Source organism: Puma concolor, chromosome D4 (assembly GCF_028749965.1).
Source record: "Puma concolor isolate L17-30 chromosome D4, mPumCon1.1.hap2, whole genome shotgun sequence".
In the NCBI taxonomy this organism is placed as follows: Eukaryota; Metazoa; Chordata; class Mammalia; order Carnivora; family Felidae; genus Puma; species Puma concolor.
The window spans coordinates 57,268-83,532 of record NC_141679.1 but is presented as its reverse complement, the minus strand read 5'-3'; the positions used below and the strand labels follow the sequence as shown (position 1 = coordinate 83,532).

Below are 26,265 nucleotides of genomic sequence, written 5' to 3'. Positions count from 1 at the left end.
AAAGGCAATGACCTTTACCTCTATATTTTAGGAAAAAATAACAGCTATTATCTTTACATTATGCATTCATTGTATAATTCAGACCTGTTACAAAGGAAACAAACTCTCTCAGTATTCTTACTGGCTAAATTTTGAAAAGGGAAGAATACATTTATATAATCATTAAGGATAACAGAAATTGCAGCAGTAAAAAATAAAAGGATGTGATATTGAAATTCAACCTGCGGGTATAATTACTCAGATACTAAACTTAATCCCATTTCCTGAATTGTTACACCAGCTTTACACGTACCATTGCTTATATTATACCAGGCTGAAGTATGGCTTTTCCCTGTTCATCTTGGGGACATGTGGTAGATGAAAGAAAGTGGGCTTTGTAGCCCATGAGAACAAAGTTATCCAAAGGACAGCACTTACTAGTACTGTGATCTCAGAAACATAACCTATTCTCTTTTGAGCTTCAGATTGATTTTCAAAATGAAAATAATCATACTTACCTCACCTGGAGGTTATGATGTCTGGGCTAAAGATGTAATTCCAGTGCCAGCCAGGAACTTGGAGTATAGAGGTAGAGGGAAGATGCAAGCCTATACAAATAAATAAACAGAGTTATAACTTGGGCTAAGGGCAAACTGGGATTAGCACTGTGTGAGCAAATAATGGGGACAAGGGCATAGAGGAAAATAAACCATGTAGGTGGTGACTAGGTACAACAGACAGAAACTGTTATGGAATGGATTTGCCCCCAAAATCCATACATTGAAGACCTAACTACCCATGGGACTGTACTTGGATACCAGATCTTGAAAGGTAAAGAGGAGGTCGAATGAGCTCATTTGCAGGGAGGGACTCTAATCTGATAACTGGTGTCCTATAGGAAGAGAGTGGGCAAACTACACACACAGAAGGAAGACCACGTGAAGACAGTGGGAACGAGGTCATCCACCAGTCATGGAGAGAGGACACCCACCCTGGCCACACCTTGATCTAAAGTGTGAGAAAATAAATAAATCAATTTCTGTTGCTTAAGCCACCCAGTCTGTGATACATTGTGATGGCGGACCCAGCAAAATAATATGAAATCCCAATATTTACTTGCTCAGCAAATGGTGTGTGAGCCTTTGGAGTTATGCACTGTTCGAGGGCCCTAAGGAACCAGCCCTAAACAAAGCTAGTTTGGTCTTTGGACCCCATGGAGCCGACAATCTGGCAGGGACTGCAGTAGGCGACATCCAGCAAGCAAGAAAGAAAAACAGATGGTGCCAAGGGCCAGGAAGAAAAAGAATTCAGGGAAGGGATATCAGGTGTTCAGGTCGGAGAAGGAGCAGTTTTCAGTTTTAGATAGAGAGCTAGCAGAGACTCCACTAAGCAGGTCATGTGAGAGCAAGCTTATGACGGAAATGAGGGAGTATGTCATGCTGGCACGTGGAAGTATATCCCCGACAGAGAGAGGCAAAGTGAGTGCAAAGACCTGAAGCAGGAGTATGTGCCTGACAAGCTCAGGGAGCAGGGAGGGGCCAGTGTGGCAGCATCACACTAAAAAAGGGGAGGGGACTAGGAGAGACCTACAGGGAGGTAACAGAGTCTGGGGAGGGCACTTGTGTGGTTCACAGCTGGAGTCAAGTGTCTGGAGACATGAACTGCTGTGGGCAGTGCATAAAGACTTAGAGGCCCCAGCTGCTGGCATATAGAAGCCTGAGGCTGGCTGAGATCACCCCAGAGTAAGGGCAGATGGAAAGCAGATGGGGGTCAGGAAGAAGATGAGGACCAACCAACACAGACACTGGTGAGCAGCGGCCCAGATGGTGGGAGGAGGAAGGAAGTAATTTTCAAAGAAAGGGAGTAATCAAGTGAGACTGTAAAATGGTGCCACGTAATCCACATACTGGAGTTTGAGACTTCACTGTGACCTTCAGCGATGTGCGTCATCCATTAAAGAGATGAGAACTAGGGATGAGTGGGAGAGGAAGCCCATTCAGACTCAGCTGACAGAGAAACAAGGGAAGTTCTGCAGGCACCGGCACGTGCAATGCTAGGCATAGGAAAACAAAGCAGGTGATGCTGGATGGGAAGTGATTGCTCCCCGTGGGCCGGGAGAAACAGCTGCAGGTGCACAGGAAACAATAATGCTAGTATGTGCAACACGAAATATTTGTACTTGCTTAAGCTCTATCAGAGCGGATAACCATGGATAGTTAACCATGAGATAAAAATAACCTAACTGTAAAGTCAACATCAAACCAATTGTTGACCCAACACAGATAGGCAATCAAGGAAAGATGAAACGAACTAAAAGGAACTCAGTGAACACAAACCCCACCTGCTTACCAGTAAAATCACCTCTAGCATTTCTAGTTTTAGAGGCCCCACCTGCCTAGGGACATTAATGAAATGGCCATGGTATCCTGACCATGGAAAAGTAGCATAATCACTTGTTTCCTAAATAGTGACTCATTTGAATGGCCACACAAGGGTTTTACTGTCTCTTCCAATCGGTGAAATGGACCTTCCCGTGAAGAGGCGGGAATAGGGCAAGAAGACAAGTAGACTGATGGAGCTGCTTTAAAATGTTTTTAGCTTCACTCTTTTTTGAGAGAGAGAGAGAGAGAGAGAGAGAGAGAGAACACACGTGGGGAAGGGGCAGAGAGTGAGACACAGTATTTGAAGCAGGCTCCATGTTCAGAGTCATCAGCACAGAGGTGAAGTGAGGGTTCGAAACCACAAACCGTGAGACTATGACCTGAAGTGGGACACTTAATCCACTGAGCGGCCGAGGCAGTGCAAAATACGTCTGGCCTAAAAGGAACATCAAGGCTACATCGCCGATGAAGGGGTGCAGAAGGGGCACATGCATGATCCCCTCCCGTGCTGAGGTGTGGGAGAGAACATGAGTGACACCCCTCCATCGCAGGGACAGTGGCGCAATGGTGACCCGCTTCCTTGATGTGGGAGAGAACATGTGTTAAACCCCTCCTGTCCAAAGGGGGGGAACGCTAATACTTGAAAGCCTTTCATACCCAGGGTGGAGGAAGTACTACCTAAGCCTTACCCTGCCCCTTATGTCAGTGCCAACCCTAACATTTACCTTAAGAGATGTGTGTTTCTTCAACTGTGAAAGTGAAAGAACAATTTGTGAAATATCACATTTAATAGTGACAACACTACTCTCTCCCTAAAAGGTGGCACTGTGCATGGGTGACCATCTCACACACCAACCAGGTGCAAGGCAGAATCCTGAACCACCTCTGGCGTCAAGTGGGGTGGGGCACATGTTTGAACGCCCTCCAGCGCTGAGGGTGGTTCTGTGCATGTGTGAACACCCTTCCCACCGAGGTGAGTGGGCCAAGCATGAATGCTCTCCCTTGCTGAGGGAGGGTTGTGTGCCTGTAAAAATGGTCTACCTCACAGAGCGGGGGTTGTGGGCATGCCTGAACCCCCTTCAGCAAGGAGGGGGGTGCTTTGTACATGCGTGAACACCATGCTGGTGAGGGGAGTGGGGACCATATGTCAACACCCTCCCTGGCCGCAGAGTTGCAGGGCACATGCACGAAAGCACCGCCCTTCATAGAGAGGGGCTTGTTCGTATGTGAGAACACCCTGCCATGACAAGGGGGTGTGGTGCATATGAGAACCTTCTCCCAGTGGAGAGGGCTGGGTGCATGCGTGAACACCATCCCACAATGAGAGGGTTTGTGCACATGTGTGAACACCCTTCTGTCCCTAGGGGTGGCAGTGCGTGTGCGTGAATAACCTCCTGCAATATGGGGGTGGGGGGCCTAGGTCAACACCCTGCTGTGCCAAAGTGGGGTCGGGCACATGGTTGAACATGCTCCCGTGCCAAAGGTGGACATGCTAATGTTTGGAAATCCATACCCAGGGGGAGGAAGCTTGATCAAACCCTTACCCTACCACTGATGGTAATGTTAACCCTAAACATAACCTTAAGAGATACGTGTTTCTTCAGCTGTGAAAGCGAAAAGAACCATTCATGAAACATCACATTCAATAGACATCAGTACTTCCTCCCAGAGGGGTGGTGCTGTGCATGGGTGACCGATTCACATGCTGACAGGGGGCCAGACGGAAGCCTGAAGCACCTCCTGTGCTAAGTGGGGCAGGGTGCATTTGCCAACGACCTCCCTGGCTGAGGTGGTGGTTCTGCACATGCCTGAACACCCTTCCTTGCCCAGGGGAGGGGAGCGCATGTGTAAATGCCTTCCCTCATTGAGGGGAGCTGTGTGCTTGTGTGAACATACACCAGTGGGGGGGGGGGCTGTGCACATGCCTGTACAGCCTCCTGTAGTAGTGGGTAAGGAGCATGCATGAATGCCCTCCCTCGCTGATGGGGATTGTGCTCATGTGGAAATGCCCTACCTCTTGGAGCAGGAGTTTTGTGCATGTGTGAACACTCTTCCACCAGTAGGGAGAGCTGCACATGTGTGAACAGCACCCAGTGGTATGGGGCGGGGCCCACGTGCGAATGGCATCCCTCCCCTAGCTGGGGTTGTTCAGAAGTGTGAACATACTTCCGCCACAACGGGGGCTGTGCACATCTATGAACACCCTCCAGCACTGAGGGGGTGAGGTGCATAGGTCAACACCCTCCCATGCCAAAGTGGATATGGGGCACATGCTTGAACCATTCCCTTGTTGAGGGATGCATGGCGTAAGTGTGAATGCCCTCCTTCATGGAGGGGTTGTTGTGCGCATGCATGAATACCGTCCCTCACTGACTGGTGGCTGTGCGCATGCATGAACACCCTCCCGGGCAGAGGGGGGCCGGGCAGATGTGTGAATATTCTCCCATGCTGACATGTCAAGTCACATAGGTCAACACCTTCCCATGTCAAAGTGGGGGGATGGTGCACATGGGTGAACGCCCTTCCACCAGGAGGGGGGCATTACACACACGAGAACAAACTCCCACACTAATGGGTCAGGGTGCGTGCACAAATGCCCTACGTTGCCAAGGAGGGTTGTGCGTGAGAACACCCTTCTACACGGATGGAGGTCTGTGTGCATCGGTGCCAAGGGGGGCAGGGAATATTAGTGTAACACCTCTCATGCAGAGAGGGGGAGCAAGCATGACCTAACCCTTACCCTAAAGCCTAAATGTAATGCTAACCCTAACCCTTACCTTAAGTGATGCATGCTTCTTCAGCTGTGAAAGTGAAAAGAATCATTGATGAAAGGTCACATTTAATAGTGGCAACAGTACTCCCTCTCCAAGGGGTGGCACTGTTCATGGGTGACACCGTCCCTCGCAGAGGGGTGAGGAGCATGTGTGAACCACCTCCCATGCGGAGGGAGACAGGGCACATGTGTCAACACCCTCCCTCATCTTGGGACGGGTGGTGCAAATGTGAGAATGCGTGAATGCACTTCCAAGCTGAAGAGGGTGGGGCGCATGTGTGAACACTCTCCCATGCTGAAGGGGGCGGGACACATGCATGAATATTCTCCCACACTGAGGGGCGGTGCTATTGCGTGAATACACTCTAGAGACGAGGGGGTGGGTGTGGAAGCATGACCTAACCCTTACCCTAACCGTTAATGGTAATGCTAACCCGAACCCTTACCTTAAGAGTTGTCTGCTACTTCAGCTGTGAAATTGAAAAGAACCATTCATGAAACGTCACATTTAATAGTGGCGTCACTATTCCCTCATTGAAGGGTGGCTCTCTGCATGGGTGACGTCCTCCCACACCAAGCTGGGGCTGTGCACATGCGTAAAAACCCTCCCTTCTGAGGTGAGCAAGACACATGCATGAACCATCTCCCATGCAGAGGTGGGGTATGCCCATGAGTGAACACCCTCCCGACCCGACAGGTGGTCATGCACATGTGTGAACAATCAGTCCTGAAGGGGGGGATCTACGCATGTGTGAAAGCCCTCCCCAGCGGAAGTGGAGTGGAGCACGTGCTTCAATATTTTACCACTCTCAGGGGTTGGGGTGAAAGGGTGAACACTCTCCCTTGCTCAGGATAGTGGGGTAATGCGTGAAATCTTCCCATGCTGAGGGCAGAGAGCAAGCATGACCTAGCCCTTATCTTAAGCCCTAAATGTAATGCTAACCCTACCCCTTACCTTAAGAGATGCATGCTTCTTCAGCTGTGAGAGTGAAAACAGCCGTCCATGAAATGTCAGATTTAATAGTGGCATCACTACTCCCTTGCTGACTAGTGGTGCTGTGCACAGGTGACCCCCTCCAGCGCCCGAGGGGGGGAAGGCACATGCATGAACCCCCTCTCATGCTGGGGGGGGCAGGTTCATGCACATACCTGAACACCTTCCCAAGTCAAGGGGGCACTGTGCTCATGCGTGAACACCTCCTGAGCCAAGGAGGGCATGGCGCATGGACAAATGCCCTCCCTCGCCAAGGGTTGTGGTGTCCATGAGTGAACACCTACGCACATGAGATGGGTGCAGGTGCATACATCAACATCCCCCCCGCTGAAGGGGGCTGGTTCCTCTTGGTGAACACCTTCCGAGATGAGGGGGGGGCGTGGCGCATGTGTGAACGCCCTCCCACTCCAAGGGAGGGTGCAGGCATGGCCTATCCCTTACCCTAACCATGAACGGCAATCCTAACCAAAACCCTTACCTTAAGAAATGCCTGCTTCTTCAGCTGTGAAAGGGAAAAGAGCCATTCACAAAACAACACTTAAATAGTGGCATCACTACTCCTTTGTGGAGAGGAGGCAGGGTGCGTGCCTGAACACCCTTCTGCAAGGAGGGTTGGGGAGGTAAGGTGTGACCTTCCTCCCTTGCCAAACAGGGGGTGCAAGCATGACCTAACCCTTACCCTAATCCTCAGGGTAATCCAAACCCTAACCCTCATCATAAGAGATGCTGCTACTTCACCATGAAGGTGAAAAGACCCATTCATGAAACGTCAGATTTAATAGTGGCATCACTACTCCCTCACTGTCTCTTTCAATTGGTGAAATGGACCTTGCCGTGAAGAGGTGGGAACAGGACAAGACACTATGGAGCTTTAATTCACTGGCCCACAGAGACCACATCAATACAACCAATAGGGACAACACATCTCCCCATGGGCCAACAATTTAAGTTGGGGTGACCTCAGAGAATATCCCCTCTGAGGGATTTAGATGTACACTTACCAGTCAAAAGTACAACCTCACTTATTGATCCAAAATACATGACCAACACCTTAGGTTCAATACATGCACCCTGCTGGAGTTTCCTTTTGGGGGTGGGTGGTTGTTGTCTCCACATTCGGTGCAGGGTTATGAAACGGTGGTGGTGGGTATTTTCTCCTCTTCCATAAAGAGTTCCAAGGCAACCATTTGTGGGAGCCCAAGCGGTAGCTGGTCTGCTCCTGAATCCCCGTGTGCTTCGGGTTCCCTGTTGGGCGTCATAGCAGCGGTCTAGTGGAAACATGAGAGATGTCAGGAGACACTCAGGTAACCAAAGATGCGAATGAAGAACCTCCTGAAATACCATCAGAAGACTACGGGACACTGCTACCATCCACAGTTACAGTCCAGTTTCCGAGATCATGTGGGATGTGCTAGAGGAATGCAGTGTTACAGTGGATGAGAGGTATCCGGCTGGTAGAAGAAATGCTGCGCATCCCCGATGCTGGCTGGGGAAATGTCGTATATGTCATCAGCTATGCCAAAGATAACAAAAGAACAATGGACAAGACAGATGCCTGCTTCTTCAGCAATGAAAGTGAAAAGAGCCATCCATGAAATATCAGATTGAAAATGCTTTTAGGTACATTAATTTTTGAAAGACACAAAGAACACAAGTGGAGCATGGGCAGAGAGAGAGAGAGAGACAGATAGTATCTGAAGCAGGCTCCAGATTCAGAGCCATTAGCACAGAAGCCACCAAGGGCTCAAAACCAGAAACTGAGAGACCATGAACCAAGACGAAGTGGGACGCTTAACCCAATGAGACACCCAGGTGCCAAAGAAAATATCTGAATTAAAAGGAATATCACTGCTACATCACAGATAAAGGGGAGCAGATAGGACACATTCGTGAAGCCCTCCCACACCAAGGGGGATTGCGACCATGACCTAAACCTTACACTGCCATCTAATACTAATGCTAACCATAAACCTTACCTTATGAAACGCCTGCTTTTTCAGCTGTGAAAGTGAAAAGAGATATTCAAGATTTAATACTGGCATTAGTATCAGATTTAATACTGGCATCAGTAATCCCAATCTAAGGAGTGGTGAGGCTCATGGGTGATACCATCACATGCTGAGGGTGTGGAGGGTCACATATGTGAAGACAACCCATGCACCAAAAAAGGAATGGGAGATATGTGAAACCCTACCATACCGAGGGGGGGGGGGGTGACGGTGTGAAAGACTCCAGAGCAAAGCTGGAATAGGGCGAGGGGAGAACAACCTGCAGTGCAGAGAGACTGGGGTGATAGCATGAATACAATCCCTCAAAGATGGAGGGTGGTGTCCACACATGAACACCTTCCCTCTCAAATGGGGGTGCAAGCATGACCTACTCCTTGCCCAACTCCTAACCCTATCACTAAACGAAATCCCACCAACTAAAGCTAACACCTAACCATAACCATAACCCTAATGCTAAATCCTGCCCCTACCCTTGCCCTAACCCTACCCCTAACTCTAACTAACCATTAATGTAAACATAACCTGAACTAACCCTAACCTTAAACTTAACCGTCTAACACTAACCCTCTAACTCTAACCCTAAAACCCTAACCTTAATGCTCTAACTCTACCTGTTAACCATAAAATTATAAACCTAAGGCCCTCCCCCACGGGAATCCATATCAAAATACTGACAACAGCATGCACATGGGGACCAGAAACAGTTCATGAACACTCGGCATGGAACGTAGAAAACACCATGTATTTCCAAGTGTGGCTGCAGCTGCACAAGAGGATTCCTGAGGCCTAACCGATGGGTGACCCATACAGTTGTCTGGCCTTGGAACCCAAAGAATAATCCTGACCAGCACCCTCCCTTGTATACTCCACTCAGCCCTTTGGGAAGACAACTGCTCTGCTGTGGGTTCAGTGCCTGGAGCCTCCTGGGACCTAACCCTAATGCTAACCAGAACTGTACGCTAACCCTCAACCTCAACCTAACCCTATCTCTCACACTACGTACACATATTACACCAGACCGGATACAGTTGTCTTTCCTTGGAACCGAAAGACTAATCCTGACCCACAGCCTCCATTGTGCACTCCACTCAGTCATTCCAGGAAGCAACTGCACTGTTGTGGATTCAGCGCTTGGAGCCTAGGGACGGATGTGAACCCTAAACATAACCCTCAATCTAATCGTAACCCTGTTTCTAACCCTAACCCTACACTTGAGCCGCACCCTCGCATGGTATCTCAGGTCAGCCCTCAAGGGAAATCACGAGACTGGAGTTGTTTCGGCACTGGTGACTTCCCTGCACCAAACCCTAACCCTGGCTAAGACTCCATTCCCATGGGACCCAGTTCAAAGTCTGACATCAGCACGCACATGGTGTCAAGAAGCAGTGCAGGAATAGTCGGTGTGGAATGTGGAACATCATCATGTCATTTCAAAAGCCCAGCTGCCACTGCACTCGAGGGTTCAACAGGCCTACCCGAAGAGTGCCCAAAACATTTATCTGGACTTGGAAACAAAAGACTAATCCGGACTGGCAGCCTCCATTGTGCACTCTGCTCAGCCCTTTGGGGAGACAAGTGCACTGCTGTGGGTACAGCACCTGGAGACTCCTGGGACCTAACTCTAAACCTAACCGTAACCCTAACTATAACCCTCAACCTAAACCTAACCCTATCTCTCACACTCACTCTATACCAGACAAGGGTTCTCACTTCAGCCCTCCATGAAATTCATGAGACTGGAGTCCCTTGACCTGGTGATGTCCTGGCACTGAATCCTAACCCTAGCTATGTCTCCTTCCTCATGGGGACCCAATTCCAATAACGGACAACAGCATGCACATGGTGTAGAGAAACGGTGCAGGATTACTCGGCGTGGAACCTGGAACATCACCATGTCATTTCCAAAGCCCAGAGGGAGCTGCACAAGGGCGCTGCTGAGGCCCAACTAAGGAGTGTCCTACACCCGAGGATAGCCTTGACACCCTAAGACTAAGAAGGAATGGCACCATCCCTTGCGCCCTCCACTCAACCCTCTAGGAGACCTCTGCACTACTTAGGTTTCTGTACTTATGCACCTCCTGGAACCTACCCCTAACCCTCACCATGACCCTAGCCGTATTCCTCAACCTAAACCTCACCCCAACTCTAACACTAACCCTACCACTGAACTGCTACCACACACGGCCCTCACTCAGACTCAATGGAGATAAATGGAATGTTGTTGCTTCAGCTTTGTTTATGTCCCTGGATCAAACTGTAACGCTAGCTGTTTCTCTATCCAGATGGGGATCCAATTCCTAACTCAGAGAATATCACGCACATGGGGCCCAGAAGCGGTGCAGGATTACTCCACTTGGAACGTGGACCACCACCATGTCATGCCCAAATACCAGAGGGAGGTGCAAAAGTGCTTGCTGAGGCCCAAATGAAGAGTGGCCCACATGCAAGGCTGGCACTGGTAACCAAAGACTAAGCCTGACCAGCACCTTCCCATGCGCCCTCCACTGAGCCCTCCCGGAGACCACTGCACTGCATGGGGTTCATCACCTGAGGACTCCTTGGAGCTATCCCTCACCCTAATCATGACCCAAACCATACTCATCAATCGGAACCTCACCCCAAGTCTAACGCTAACAAGAGGCTGGTCTTGGCACTCAAAGTCTCAGCATGACCGGCACCCTCCCATGCGCCCTCCTCTGAGTCCCCCAGGGAAACAACTGCACTGCCTTGGATTCAGCACCTTGGGCCTTCTGGAACCTAGCCCTAACCACAACCTTGACCCTCCCCATACTCCTCAACCTCTACCTCACCCCAACGCTAATGCTAACCCTACACCTGACCCTCACCCACTCATTGGCCCTCATACAGGCCCTCATGGAGATAATGGGACCTGTGTCTCTTCAGCCCTGCTTATGTCCCTGGACAGAACCTCGCCCTATCCGTGGTTCTCTCCCAATGGGTACCCAGGCCCTAATTCTGAAACACCACACATATAGGACAAAACCCCTGTAGTATTATTTAGTATGGAATTGGAACATCATCATTTCGTTTCCACTGCCGGGATGGAGCTGCCTCAGGAGGTTACTGAGACCCAAATGAAGTGTGGCACACACAGAGGCTGGCCTTGAAACACAAAGAGTAAGTCTGAACTGAAGGCTCCCATGCAGCCACCACTCAGCCTTCCGTGGAGACCACTGTGATGCTAGGGGTTCACCGCCTGGAATTTCTTGGGCCCTAACCCTAACACTAACCGTGACCCTCACCATACCCTGAACCTCAAATCATTCCAACACTAACTCTAACCCTACAACTGACCCTCACCTGCACACTGGCCATCATTCTTCACCCCATAGAGGTAAGTGGAATGGGGTAGCTTCAGCCCTGCTTATGGCCCTTGTCTGAAACCCAACTCTATCTAAAGCTCTCTCCAGATGGTGACACGATTCTTAAGTCTAAGCATACCTCACACATGGGGTCCAGAAGAAGGGGCGGATTACTCGGCATGGAATATGGAATATCACCATGTAATATCCAATGCCCGGATGTTGTTTCAGAAGCAGCTCCTGAGGCTCAACCAAAGTGTGGCCCACAAAGGAGGCTTGCCCTGGGTCTCAAAGACTAAGCATGACCCACACATTCCCACGTGCTCACCAATGAGCCCTCCGGGAAGACCACTGCACTGCTGGTGCTTCAGCGCCTGGAGCCACTTGGGACAAAACCTAACCGTTATATTTACCGGAGCCATACACATCATCCCCAACCTCACCCCAACCCTAAAGGTAACCCTACACCTGACCTGAACCCCTGCATGGGTGCTCATTCAGCCCTCCATGTAGATAATGGGACTGGTGTCACTTCGGCCCTGCTTATGTCCCTGGACCAAATCCTGACCCTAGCTATGGCTCTCCCCCAATGGGGATACAGTTCCTAACTGAGAACACCATGCACATAGGGCCCAAACCCCTGCAGTATTCTTCAAGATGGAATTGGAATATCAGCATTTCATTTGCACTGCTGGGAAGGAGATGCACAAGAAGGTTGCTGAGGCCCAACTGAAGGGTATCACACATAGGATTCTGCCCTGGCACGCAAAGACTAAGTCTGAACTTTAGGCTGCCATGCAGCTTCCACTCAGCCCTCCGTGGAGACCACTGCACTGCTAGGAGTTTACCTCCTGGAACCTCCTGGGACCTAACCCTAACAGTAATGATGACCCTCACCATACCCCTCAACCTAAAGTTCACACCAACTCTAACCATAATCCTAAACCTTGCATGCATTAGTGCATGGGCCCTCACTTCAGCCTTCCTGGGTGATCATGGGACTCCTATCCCTTCAGCCCTATCTATGTCCCTGGGCCAAACCCTAACACTAGCTAAGACTCCCTCCCGATGAGGACCAAATTCGTAAGTCTGATATGACCACACACAAGTGGGCCCAGAAGCGGTGCAGTGTTACTTTCCATGGAAAGTGGAACATCACCAGGTAATTTCTAAAGTCCAGAGGGAGGTGCACAGGGGGTTGCTGAGGCTCAACTGAAGAGTGGCCCACACCTGAGGCTGGCCCTGCCAACCAAAGACTAAGTTGAACGGCACCCTCCCATGCACCCTCCGTTCTGCCCTTCAGGGAGACCACTGCACAGCTAGGGGTTCAGCATCTGGGGAATCCTGGAACCTAACTCTAAACATAACCAGGATCCTCATTGTCCTCCTCAACCTCAACCTCATCCCAACACTAATGCTAACCCTACACCTGAACCGCACCCGCGCATGGGCCCTCATTCAGCCCCCCATGGAGACAAGGGGACTGGTGTAGGTTCATCCATGCTTATGGCCCTGGACCAAACCCTAACTCTAACTAAGGCTTTCTCCCAATGTGGTTCCAGTTCCTAACTCTGAGAAAACCATGAACATAGGCCCCAAACCCCTGCAGTATTATTCAGGATGGTATTGGAGCATTATCATGTCATTTCTACTGCCGGGATGGAGCTGCAAAAGGAGGTTGCTGAGGCCCAACTGTAGAGTGGTACACATGGGAGGCTGGCCCTGACACACAAAGCATAAGTCTGAACTGAAGACTACCATGCAGCTTCCACACAGCTGTCCGTACAGACCACTGCACTGCCTGCGTTTCAGAATCTGGGGCCTCCTTGGCCTTACCCCCAACCTTAACTGTGATCCTCACCATACTCCTCAACCTAACCTCACCCCAATTCTAAAAATAACCCTACACCTGACTAGCATTCACACATGGGCCCCCATGGGCAAACACGGGACTAGTGTCACCTCGGCCTTATCAATGTTCCTGGCATGAACCCTCAACCTAGTTATGGTTCACTGCCAGTAGTGATCCAATTCTGAAATCTGAGAGACCGCACACGTGGGGTTCAGAAGAGCCAGATTCCTCGGCATGGAACGTGGAAAATGACCAGGTAATTTCCAAAGCCCAGAGGGAGATGCACAAGGGGGTTGCTGAGGCCCAACCAAAATGTGGCCTATATCTGAGGCTGGCACTAGCCCCTAAAGATTAAGCCTGAATGGCACCCTCCCTTGCGCCCTCCACTGAGCCCTCTAGGGAGACTGCTGCACTGCTTGGGTTTCAGCACGTAGGGCCTCCTGGAACCTAACCCTAACCCTAAGCATGACCCATGCCATAATCCTCAACCTAAACTTCACCCTAACTCTTATGCTAAACCTATACCTGACATGCATCCGTGCCTGGGCCTTAATTCAGGCCTGCATGGAGATAACACAACTGATGTAGTTTCAGCCCTGCTTATGTCACTATACCGAACCATATCTCCACCTAAGGCTCTCTCCGATGATAACCCAATTTTTAAGTTTGAGGATACCACACACATGGGCGCCAGAAGAGGAGCAGGATTACTCAGCAGGATTATATCACCATGTAATATCCAAAGCCCAGATGTCATTACAGAAGGGGTTGCTGAGGCTAAACCAAAGAGTGGTCCACAAAGGAGGTTCGCCCTGGCATGCAAACACTAAGCACGACCCATACTCTCCCATGTGCCCTCTACTGAGCCCTCTGGGAGGACCACTGCACTGCTGATGGCTCAGTGAATGAGACCACCTGGGATGTAAACCCAACCCTAATACTTACCAGAAACTTACACATCATTCTCAACTCACTCTAAGTCTAACACTAACCCTACACATGACGCGCACCCTGTGCATGGTCCCTCATTTAGACCTAAATGGAGATAAGGGGACTAGTGTCGCTTTGGCCATACATATGTCCCTGGTTCAAAACCCATCGCTAGCTATGGTACACTCACGATGGAGATCCAACTCCTAACTCTGAGAAGACCACACACCTGGGGCCCAAAGCAGTGTAGGATTACTCATCATGGAATGTGAAGCATAATCATATCATTCCCAATTCCCTCATGGAGCTGCACAAGGGGGTTGCTGAGGTCCAACTGAAGAGTGGCCCAAACCAGAGGCTTGCCCTAGGCTTCCCAGACAAATCCTGACCAGCACGATCCATGGGGCTTTCACTCAGCCCTCTGGGAGACCACATCCATGCTGGAGCCTCCTGGACCTAACCCTCTCTGTGACCTTAAACGTACCCCTCAACATAAAAATCACCCCTACTCTAAACATAACCATATAATTGACCCACATCCTCGCATGGGCCCTCATTGCACCACTCCAGGGAGATCACAGGACAGCTGTCACTTCAGTCCAGCTCACGCATCTTGATTGAACCCTAACTCTAGATAAAGCTCTCTCCCAATGGTCACACAATTCTTCAGTATGAGGACACCACACACATGGGGCGTCCAGAAGAGGAGCAGGATTAATGGATATCGGACATGGATTATCACCACGTAATATGCAAATCTCAGATGTAGTTGCAGAAGCAGTTGCTGAGGGTCAACCAAAGAGTGGCCCACAATGGAGGCTCGCCATGGCACTCAAAGACTAAGCATGACCGACACCCTCCTATGTGCACTCCACTGAGCCCTCTGGAGAGACCACTGCATTGCTGAGTGTTCAGCACCAGGAGCTACCTTGGATGTAACCCCAACCCTTAAAGTCACCAGAGCCATTCACATAAACCTCAACCTCACCCCAACTCTAACGCTAACCATACACCTGACAGGAACCCTTGCATGGGCCCTCATTCAACCCTCCATGGACATAAAGGGACTGGAAGAACAATAGGGAATTCAAGGGGTTTCAGAAGGATAAGATGTGACCATGAAGTGGCAGTCACAAGCAAGCAGCTTTTTGTGGTCCACTTTGACAGGTTTGCATGAGGATATGTGACTTGCCAAAGGGTAAGTCCCGGAAGTACCACAGGAAAAGACAACGCTTTAGGGAGAGGTGACTTGGAAAGTGTGTTTCTGTGCCTAAATGATGGCTCAGCAACCTCGCTGGGGGTCCCTGGGTGAAAGACATTGAAAGGCCAAGAGTAACCTAGACTCGCAAAGATCTTGGTAACACAGATCAAAGTAACTTAGAGCCACAAAGATCTTAGAGCCACAGAGTTTATCTTCCTCTATGATTAGGAGATAGTTACAGTTTCACGGGATATGATCACCGGGCCGGCAGTAGATGGCTAAAATATTATTTAGGGCTATACATTTAATAAAAAATGTATACATAAAATTTGTCTTTGGAATGTTAAGAAAAATCACAGGCCCATCATGGAGTTACTTACATTAACGCCACATGTCACTAAACCTAATTGCATTCCTGTAGGAATGTAACCTTTAACCAGTCAGCAAAGAATTTCCTAGCCAGTGCTGGAAATATAGCTCATAGATCCTTGCCATTCCCCTCAGAGAGGCAGTCTTCCCTAAATAAGGTATCCCATGCCACTAATTTTTTTAAGTTTATTAATTTTGAGAGAGAGAGAGAGAGAAAGAGAGCACATGCAAGGGAGGGGCAGGACAAGAGGGAAAGAGAGAATCCCACGACCAAGAGGTCATGATCGGATACAGGATCAAGAGTCAGACACTTAACCAAGCCATCCAGGTACCCTGAGACTGTGGAGTTTCAAAGGTTAGAAGCCTTGGCTGGGATACAGCCCTGAGGACACTGGCCTACTCCTGAAGAGAAGGCAGCAAACAACTTGCAGGCAGATGGCATGGAAACAGTGATCTGTACAAAGCCTGGTGCACACAGTGGGGAGATTATACACTCATCGTGGAGAACATCCCTGAGAAGCAGTGTTCACAATGAGGGGACAAAGAGCTAGGACAGCGGAGCTGGGTGGGGCTATTTCCCTGCTCTGCCCCCTGGCCCCCAGCATAAACACAGAGCCGTCTGCTGGAAACAAGGCAGTTCCCACACTGGCTGCCTAAGCTGCTTACACCAACCCCACCTTCCTGTGCTCTGGCAAGACTGGCCTTCTAGGTCATTCAGGGTTGCCTCAGTCCCAATGGAGCTGGCCCCTTCCCCAGAAGACCAGGTGAAGCCCATGACCATACCACCTCCCTTGACCAAAAAGTTGTGCAGGGCTTCACTTCTAGGAGCAGTTGTTTCAAGTCTCATTTAGCAAGCAGATCAGAGCAGACCTAGATAAGACTCACCACATTCTGGCCAAGGACCCTACCTTTCCCATACAACTGATCTGAAGGATAGTGCAGCCAGAACACAAAACAGTGCATGCAACACACACCACAAACATTCCGTGATGTGCCCGGCCCTGGACATTGGATGACCTCCTCTTCATAAAACCATTCAACTCACAGGCAGGTAACACAATGAGCTTTGGTAACACAGAGATGGCAAATATTCAACCAAAATTCCAAGACAAGAGGAAGGCATCCCAAATGAAAGAACAAGATAAGGTCATGGGCAGAAAAATGGAGGGAACACTTCCAAACTCATTCTATGAGGCCAGCATGGCCTTGAGTCCAAACTGGACAAAGACCCCACTAAAAAGGAAAACCACAGACCAATTTCCCTGATGACCATGGATGCAAAAAATCTCAACAAAAAGTGGCAAACTGGATCCAACAACACATAAAAAGAATTATTCAGCACAATGAGGTGGATTTTATTCCTGGGATGCACAACCGATTCAATATCTGCAAATCAACTGATGTGATATATCACATTGGTAAAAGAAAGGATAACAACCACATGATCCTCTCAATAGATGCAGAATAAACGTTTGACAAAATGCAGCAGCATCCTTTATTGATGAAAAAAAAAAAAAAAACCTCATGAAAGGAGGGATAGAAGGATCGTGCCTCAATGTGAGAATGTCCAGATACGAAAGTCCCACAGCTAATAACATCTTCAATGGGGAAAAACTGAGAGCTTTCCCCCTAAGGTCAGAAACACGACAGGGATGTCCATTCTCAGCACTGTTATTCACCATTCTGTTGGAAGTCCTAGCCTCAGCAATCAGACAACAAAAAGAAATACAAGGTGTCCAAGTTGGCAAGGAGGGGTCAAACTTTGCCTCCTCACAGATATGATACTCTTCGTGGAAAATCCAAACGATTCCACCAAAAAACTTCTAGGACTGATACAGGAATTCAGGAAAGTCTCAGAATATAAAACCAACATACAGAAGTTGATTGCATTTCTATACACCAATAATGAATCAACAAAAAGAAAATTAAGGAATTGATCTCATTTACAACTGCACTGAAATGCATAAAATACCCAGGGATAAATCTAACCAAAGAGGTAAAAGATCAGTACATTAAAACAATGGAGGTGCGCCTGGGTGGCTCAGTCGTTTAAGTGCCAACCTCAGTTCAGGACATGATCCCGCGTTTGTGAGTTTGAGTCCTGTGATGGGCTCTGTGCTGACAGCTTGGAGCCTGGAGCCTGCTTCAGATTCTGTGTATCCCTCTCTCTGCCTCTCCCCTGCTCACGGGCTCTTGCTCACTTGCTCACTCTCTTAAAAATAAATACACATTAAAAAAAATTAAAACAAACCATACAACATCTATGAAAGAACTTGAAGAAGACACAAAGAAATGGAAAAACATCCCATGCTCATGGATTAGAAGAACAAATATTGTTAAAATGTCAATACTACCCAAAGCAATGGACAAATTCAATGTAATTCCTATCAAAATAACACCAGCTTTCTTCCAGAGCTAGAACAAACAATCCTAAAATTTCTATGGAACCAGAAACGACCCCAAAGAGCCAAAGTAATGTTGAAAAAGAAAAAAACAAACCTGGAGACATTACAATTCTAGACTTTATGGTGCATCAGAAAGCCACAATCATAAAGACAGTATAGGACAGGCACAAAAACAGACACATAGATCAAAGGAACAGAATAGAGAACCCAGAAATGGACCCTCAAAATTATGGCTGACTAAGCTTTGACAAAACAGGAAAGAATATCCAAAGGAAAAAAAAAAGAGTCTCTTCAGCACATGGTACTGGGAAAAATGGACAGTGAGAAGAATGAACCTGGACTATGTTCTTAAACCTCTGGGTCGCTCTCTGTCTCTGTCTCTCTCTCTCTGACTCTCTCTCTCTCTCTCTCTCTCACACACACACACACACACACACACACCTCAAAATGGATGAAAGATCTAAGTGTAAGACAGGAGACCATCAAAATCCTAGAGGAGAGAAAAGGCAACCTACCTCTTTGATCCTGACTGCAGCAACATCTTTCTTGTCAAGTCTCCAGAAACAAGGGCAATAAAAACAAAAAGGAACTATTGAGATCTCAAGATAAAAAGCTTCTGCACAGGAGAGGACACAATCAACAAAGCTAAAAGGAAACTTAATGGAATGGGAGAAGATATTTTCAGGTGACATATCAGATAAAGGGTTACTATGCAAAATCTATAAAGAACATATCACACTCAACACCCAAAAACCAAATAACCCAGTGAAGAAATGGGCAAAAGACATGAAGAGACACTTTAACAAAGATGACATCCAGATTGGTCATACATGAAAAGATGCTCAACCTCATTCGTCATAAGTGAAATACAAATCAAAACCACAATGAGATATCCCCTCACACCTATCAGAATGGCTAAAATTAACATCTCAGGAAACGACAGATGTTGGAAAGGATGCAGAAAAAGGGAATGCTTTTGCAATGCTGGTGGGAATACAAAGTGGTGTAGCCATTCTGGAAAATAGTATGGAGATTCGTTACAAAAAACAACAAAAGAACTACACTATGACCCAGCAATTGCACTAATAGGCCTTTATCCAAAGGATACACTAACACAGACTTGAAGAGGCACATGCACTCCAATGTTTATAGCAGCATTATCAACAATAGCTAAATTATGCAAAGAGCCCAAATGACCATTGAGAGATGAATGGATAAAGAAGATGTGGTATATTCATACAGTGGAATATTACTAGGCAATCAAAAAGAGTGGAATCTTGCTATTTGCAACAGGGTGGATGGAACCAGACTTTATTATGCTAACCATAATATCTCAGAGAAAGACACACATCATAAGATTTCTCTCATCTGTGGAATTTAATACACTGATGAACATAGTGAAAGGAAAGCAAAAATAAGATACAAACAGAGAGGGAGTCAAATGATAAGAGACTGTTAAATAGAGGGAAGAAGCTCAGGACTCCAGAAAGGTTTCTGAACAGGGGTATGGGCTAAATAGCTGATGGGCACTCGGGGGGCGGGCACTTGGGATGAGTACTGGATATATTTTGTAATTGATGGATCACTAAATTCTAATCCTGAAACTGTATTCCACTATAAGGTAACTAACTTGGGCTTAAATTTCAACAAAGAAGAAGTATAAAAATAAGTAAAGAAATGTACTACCAGTCAAAAGAAAAGAATATTTAAATCAGACTCTTGGAGTGGAAATGAAAGACCAAAAGTGTTACAGACAAGAAAGGATCAGAGAAAACATCAAGAAACAATGGCAAAACAACTAGTAGAATGTCATTAAATATATACCTATCAATAATTACTCTGAATGTAAACCGACTACATGCTCCAATCAAAAGACAAGGATAGGGTGTCAGAATGGACAAAAAAAAAAAAAAATAAATAAACAACAAAAAAAACAAGGTCTATCTAGATGCTGCCTACAAAGCCTTATTTGGACACATGTCACCTGTCTTTTAAAGGAGGGAATGAAAAAACATTTATCATGACAATAATGTAAAAGAAAGCCAGTAGCAATACTTATATTAGGCAAAATAAACTTTAAAACCGAGAGTGTAGTTTGGTACCCTTTGGGTCAATACCTAGTAGTAAAATTGCATACACCCAATATTTATAGCAGCATTATCAACAGTAGCCATACTATGGAGAAAGCCCAAGTATCCATCAACTGATGAAGGTATAAAGAACTTGTGGTGTGTGTGTGTGTGTGTGTGTGTGTGTGCATGTATACGCATATGTACTCACTTGTATGCTCATATATACACACATATATACATACGTATATACAATGAAATGTAACTCAGCTTCAAAAAGAATGAAATCCTGCCACTTGCCACGATGTGGATGGACCTAGAATGTATTATGCTAAGTGAAATATGCCAATCAGTGAAAGACACATATGATTTCACTCATGTGGAATTTAAGAAACAAAACAGATGAAAACATGGGAAGGGGGCAGGAAAAGAGAAGAGTGGTAACAAACCACATGAGTCTCTTAACCGTACAGAAAAAAAGTGAGGGTTGATAGAGGGAGATGTGTCGGCACTGGGCTAGATGGCGGACGAGTATTAAGGAGAGCACTTGTTGTCATGAGTACTGGGTGTTGTATGTAAGGGATGAATCACTGGATTCTACTCCCGAAACAGAGAATGCACTATATGTCAACTAAGACTTATATTAAAAAAATAAATAAAGCTGTAACAAGAGGTGAAGATAGACACTATCTCATACTAAAGGGGACAACCAAACAAAAAGATCCAATGATTGTAAATTTTGATGCACCCAATATGCAATCACCAATATAAAAGAAATTAACAAAACCATAAAGGAATTGATAATAATATAACGATAATAGAGGACTTTAACACATCAGTCACATCAATGGACAGAACCTGTAAACAGAAAATCAACAAGGAAACAATGGCTTTGAATGACACACTGGACCAGATGCGTTCAACAGATATATTCAGAACACTCCATACTAAAATGGCAGAGTACACATTCTTTTCAAGCATACATGGGACATTCTCCAGAAATGATCACATTCTAGGTCACAAATCAGGCCTCAACAGGTACCCAAAGACAGAGATCAGACCAAGCATCTTTTCTGACCACAAAGCTAGGAAACTTGAAGTTAACCACACTCACACTCTCTCTCTCTCTCTCTCTCACACACACACACACACACACACACACACACACACACACACACACAAAGGGGGAAAGGCCACAAATAAAGGGAGGTTAAATAACATGCTACGAAATGAATGGGTCAAACAGGAAATCAATGAGAAAATTCACTGAAACTAATGAAAATGAAAATACACTGGTAAAAACTTTTGGAATGCAGCAAAAGCAATCTAAGATGGAAGTATATAGCAATAGAAGCCTACCTTAAAGAGCAAGAAAAATCTCAAACCCTCCTAACTTACAACTAAAGGAATGTGAAGAACAGCAGAAGGAAGGAAATAATAGAGATTAAGGCAGAAATAAGGGATATACAAACCAAAAAGACACTAGACCAAATCAATGAAACCAGGGGCTGGTTCCTTGAAAACAGTAATCAACATGAAAACCTCCTAGGCAGAATTTTCACAAAGAAGAGAGAAAGGACTCAAATAAATAAAATCACAAATAAGAAAGGAGAAACAGTCAACACTACAAAAATACATTTAGAAGATAATATTATGAAAAACTATATGCAACAAATTGGACACTCTGAGAAAAATGGACAAATTCCTAGAAACACAAAAACTACCAAAACTGAAACAGGAAGATACATAAAATCTGAAAACAGAAAGAAATCAAATCAGTAAGAAAAAAAAAATCTCCCCCCAACACAAGAGTTCAGGGCCAGAGGGCTTCACTGATGAATTCTATCAACCATTTAAGGAAGAGTTAATATGTATTCTTCTCGAATTATTACAAAAAATAAAAAAGAAGGAAAACTTCCAAATTCATCTCATGAGGCCATCATTACCCTGATACCAAAACCAGATAAAGCCTCCACTAAAACCGAAAACTGCTGGGGCGCCTGTGTGGCTCAGTCGGTTTACTGTCCAACTCTTAATTTTGGATTAGGACATTATCTTACGGTGCATGGGTTCGAGTCCCACATTCGACCGTGCATTGACAGTGTGGAGCATGGCCAGGATTCTCTCTTTTCCTGTCTCTCTGCCCCTCCCTCACTTTTATGTACTCTTTCTAAGGAAAGAAATAAACTTTTAAAAAAATGTTTAAAAAAATTTAAAATAAAACTGCAGACCAATAGCCTGAGAGTATGTATGCAGAAATTCTCATTAAAATACCTTCAAATTAAAGTCAACAATACATTAATAGAATCATTTACCATAATCAACTGGGATATATTCCCGGGCTGCAAGGGTGGTTCCACATTCACAGATCAATCAACATGATGCACCACAGTAATAGAAGAAAGGATAAGAACAATATTATGCTTTTTGCAGATGCAGGAAAACCATTTGACAAAATGTCACATCCATTCATGATAAAAACCCTCAGCAAAGTAGATTTGGACTAAACCTACCTACACATATAAGGGTCATCTAGGAAAAACCCACAGCTCAGCTCATCCTCAATGGGGAAAAATTGAAAGTGTTTCCTCCAAGGTCAGGGACAAGACAGGGATGACCCCTGTCACCACTATTATTCCACATAGTACAGGAAGTCCTAGCCACAGCAATCAGACAAAAAAAGAAATGAGGCATCCAAATTGGCAAGGAAGAAGTAGAACTTTCGCTGTTTGGAACTGACATGATGCTCTCTATAAACAACATGAAAGACTCCAATGAAAATTGCTAGGATTGATATATGAATCCGACAAATCACAATATACAGAAATCAATGTACATAAATCTATTGCATTTCTATAGACGAGTAATGAATTAACAGAAAGAGAAAGTAAGGGATCAATCCTGTTGACAGTTGCAGCAAATACCCCAAGATACCTAGAATGAACCTAACCAAAGAGGTGAAAGACCTGTACTCTAAAGGCTATGAAACACTGATGAAAGAAATGGAAGAGGACACAAAGAAAAGGAAATATATTTCACCCTCATGGATGGGAAGCATAAAATACTGTTAAAATGTCTACACTCCTCAAAAAAATCTACATATGTAACGAAATCCCTATCACACTAACAAAAACATTTGTCACAGAACTACAACAAATAATCCCAAGATTTGTATGGAATGACAAAGACTCCAAACAGCAAAAACCAAATTGAAGAAGAAAACTAAAGCTGGAGGCATCACAATTCCAGACTTCAGGTTATATTAAAAAGCTGTACTGAACAGAACAGTATGGTCCTGGCAAACAACAACAACAACAACAACAACAATGACAACAACTACACACAAACGCAGAGATCAATAGAACGGAAACACAGAAGTGAACTCAAACCTATATGGTCAATTAATTCTCAACAAAGCAGGAAAGTATATTCAATGGAAAAAAAAAGATAGTCTTGGGACACATGGGTGGCTGCAAAGCATGTGATTGTGGATTCAGCTCAGGTCATGATCTCAGGGCAGTGCAGAGCATGTGTGGGATTCTCAATCCCCATTTCTTTCTGCCCCTCTTCTGTATTCTCTCTGTCTCTCAAAAATAAATACATAAACTTAAAAAACATCTCCTCAACATATGGTTTTGGAAAAACTAGACAGCAACCTGCAAAACAAAACAAGACCAAGAACAGACCATCTTACAACATACACAAAAATAAATCCAACATGGATAAAGACCTATGTGTGAAACCTGAAACCATAAAAATCCCAGAGGATAATTAACACAGGCAGTATCTTATTTGACATTGGCTGTACAAGCATCTTTGCAGATATATCTCCTGAGTTAAGGGAAACACAACCAAAAATAATGGGACTTCATAAAAATAAAAAGCTTCTGTCACAAAGGAAATAATCAACAAAACTAAAACACCTACAGAATAATATTTGTAAACGACATCTGATAAAGGTTTACTGTCCAAAATATATAAAGTCATACAGCACCCAAAAAAGGAGAAATCCGATTAAAAATGGGCAGAAGACACGAATGTACATTTTCCCAAAGAAGACATACACATGGCCAAGAAACATATGAAAAGATGCTCAACAATACTGATCTTCAGGAAAATACAATTCAAAAGTACAATGAGATAACACATCACATCTGTCAGAATGACTGAAATCAATGAATGATGAAACAGCAGGTGTTGCCAAAGATGTGAGGAAAGAGAATCCCTCTTGCACTGTGGGTAGGAATGCAAACTGGTGCAGCCACACTGGAAAACTTCATGGAGATTCATCAAAAAAAAAAAAAGGAAATGGAACTACCTTAAGATCCAGCAGTTTCACTACAAGGTATTTACACAAAGAATACAAAAATAATTCCTAAAAGGGATACATGCACCATGATGTTTACAGCAGCATTTTCTACAACAGCCAAATTACGGAAACTTACCAAGCATCCATCAAGTGATGAATAAGTTGAGATGTAGTATATGGAATGTAATATTATTTAGCCATAAAAACATGAAATCTTGTCATTTGCCACAAGGTGGAGGAGTGACAGTATGTTATGCTGGGTGAAAAAGAGCCTGTCAGAGAAAGAAATATACCAGATGATTTCACTAACACATGGAAATAAAACAAAACAAAGGGGGGGGTGCGGTGAAGGACACAGTGACAAACAAACAGACTCTTAACTAGGAAACAAACTGAGGGCTTCCACAGTGAGGTGAGGGAATGGGTGAAACAGCTGCTGGGGATTAAGAAGTGCACGTGGGATGAGTTCCGGGTGATGTGTGGAAGGGTTGCTCTATATTGGACACCTGAAACTAATATTACACTGTGTCTTCACTCACTGGAATTTAAATTAAAAGATAACATAAGGTTAATGACAGCTACCTACCAGGTTTTCTGTAGTTTTCAATCACTTCACTAGGTTGGAAAAATAACCATGAAATTTTTTAAAAAGCATGTATGATGTGGGGGCAGTTTGTGCCCTTACCTCGGTCTCTGGTTCCAGCAGGACTCGGAAAGTGGGTCCCAGCTCATTCTTCTAGGAGTTTCCAAGATGAGTATTTCATGTATTCATGTCCTAATGGAATGCAGCTCCCATTCTTCTGAACTTCTGTCAGGGTTTCTTCCCGGAAACAAGCCTGAATCTGGAACAAACCATCGACTGCATCGATGAGGTGATGTCGTGGGACCCCGCAATCCACGAGTTCTTTAGTAAAATATGTCTTGCTCAAATACTGTCCAGGAAGTGGAGGAATGAAACACAGGAACAGCCCAGAAAATGCAAGGGCCTGTGCAGCTCAGCAACCAGCTTGCCCAGGGAAGCCACCCAGCGCCCCCTCCTCAGCACTCAGTACAACAAGGCAGATACTCTGTGGGACTCAGGAGATGCCAAGTTGGTGCAAAGCTCCCCAGGTCTTCCCTGGGGTGGGTGGCAGAACGCGCTGGAAAGGCAGCTCTGCTCTCTGTCCTGAGGCAGCAGCAGAGGCGCTGCGCTCTCTGGAATAAATAGAAGCCCTTCCTGCTCTGAAGTGCCCTGGGTCAGAAAAGCCGATGGTGAGCCCTCTGCTGGCCATCACTGCCTCGGCAGAGGAACCAGCGCCTCCGGGTCTGTGGTGCTGGAGCTCTCTCTGCTGGCCACCATGGGAATTCCTGCAATGTTGAAGACCCTGGTGGCTCAGCTGAGGGACCGAACGTGCTCTGGGCAACTAAGCCTGTTCTCTACACTGGGAAGGATCTTAGTGACAGGGCCTAGGGCACAAAGAAATCTTCTCCTTTCTTGTGAGTGAAGAATGAAACCAAATTTATTAAGGTAATGACATCATTTGTAATGCTTTAAGCAATGTTCCCAGAAAAATAGACTGCCAACTTACACATGCTGAACAAGAGGTAATTGTGTTTACCACCTAAGTGTTTAGGTTAGATAAAGAATGGACACCTTTGAGAGAGAGATACCGGCTTCCAGCTATGGAATGA

The 26,265-nt window shown here is 45.9% G+C and overlaps 1 long non-coding RNA gene across 1 annotated transcript; it reads right to left on the bottom strand.

Annotated features, from left to right (window-relative positions):
* Window positions 1-521: 521 nt before the first annotated feature.
* LOC147574627 (uncharacterized) lies at window positions 522-7,769 on the bottom strand. The gene is made up of 5 exons (XR_015243264.1): window positions 7,129-7,769; window positions 6,606-6,629; window positions 5,580-5,603; window positions 5,138-5,161; window positions 522-587 (listed from the first exon to the last, which is right to left on the bottom strand). It is a non-coding gene; the product is annotated as an uncharacterized LOC147574627 (long non-coding RNA).
* Between the last annotated feature and the right edge of the window lie 18,496 nt (window positions 7,770-26,265).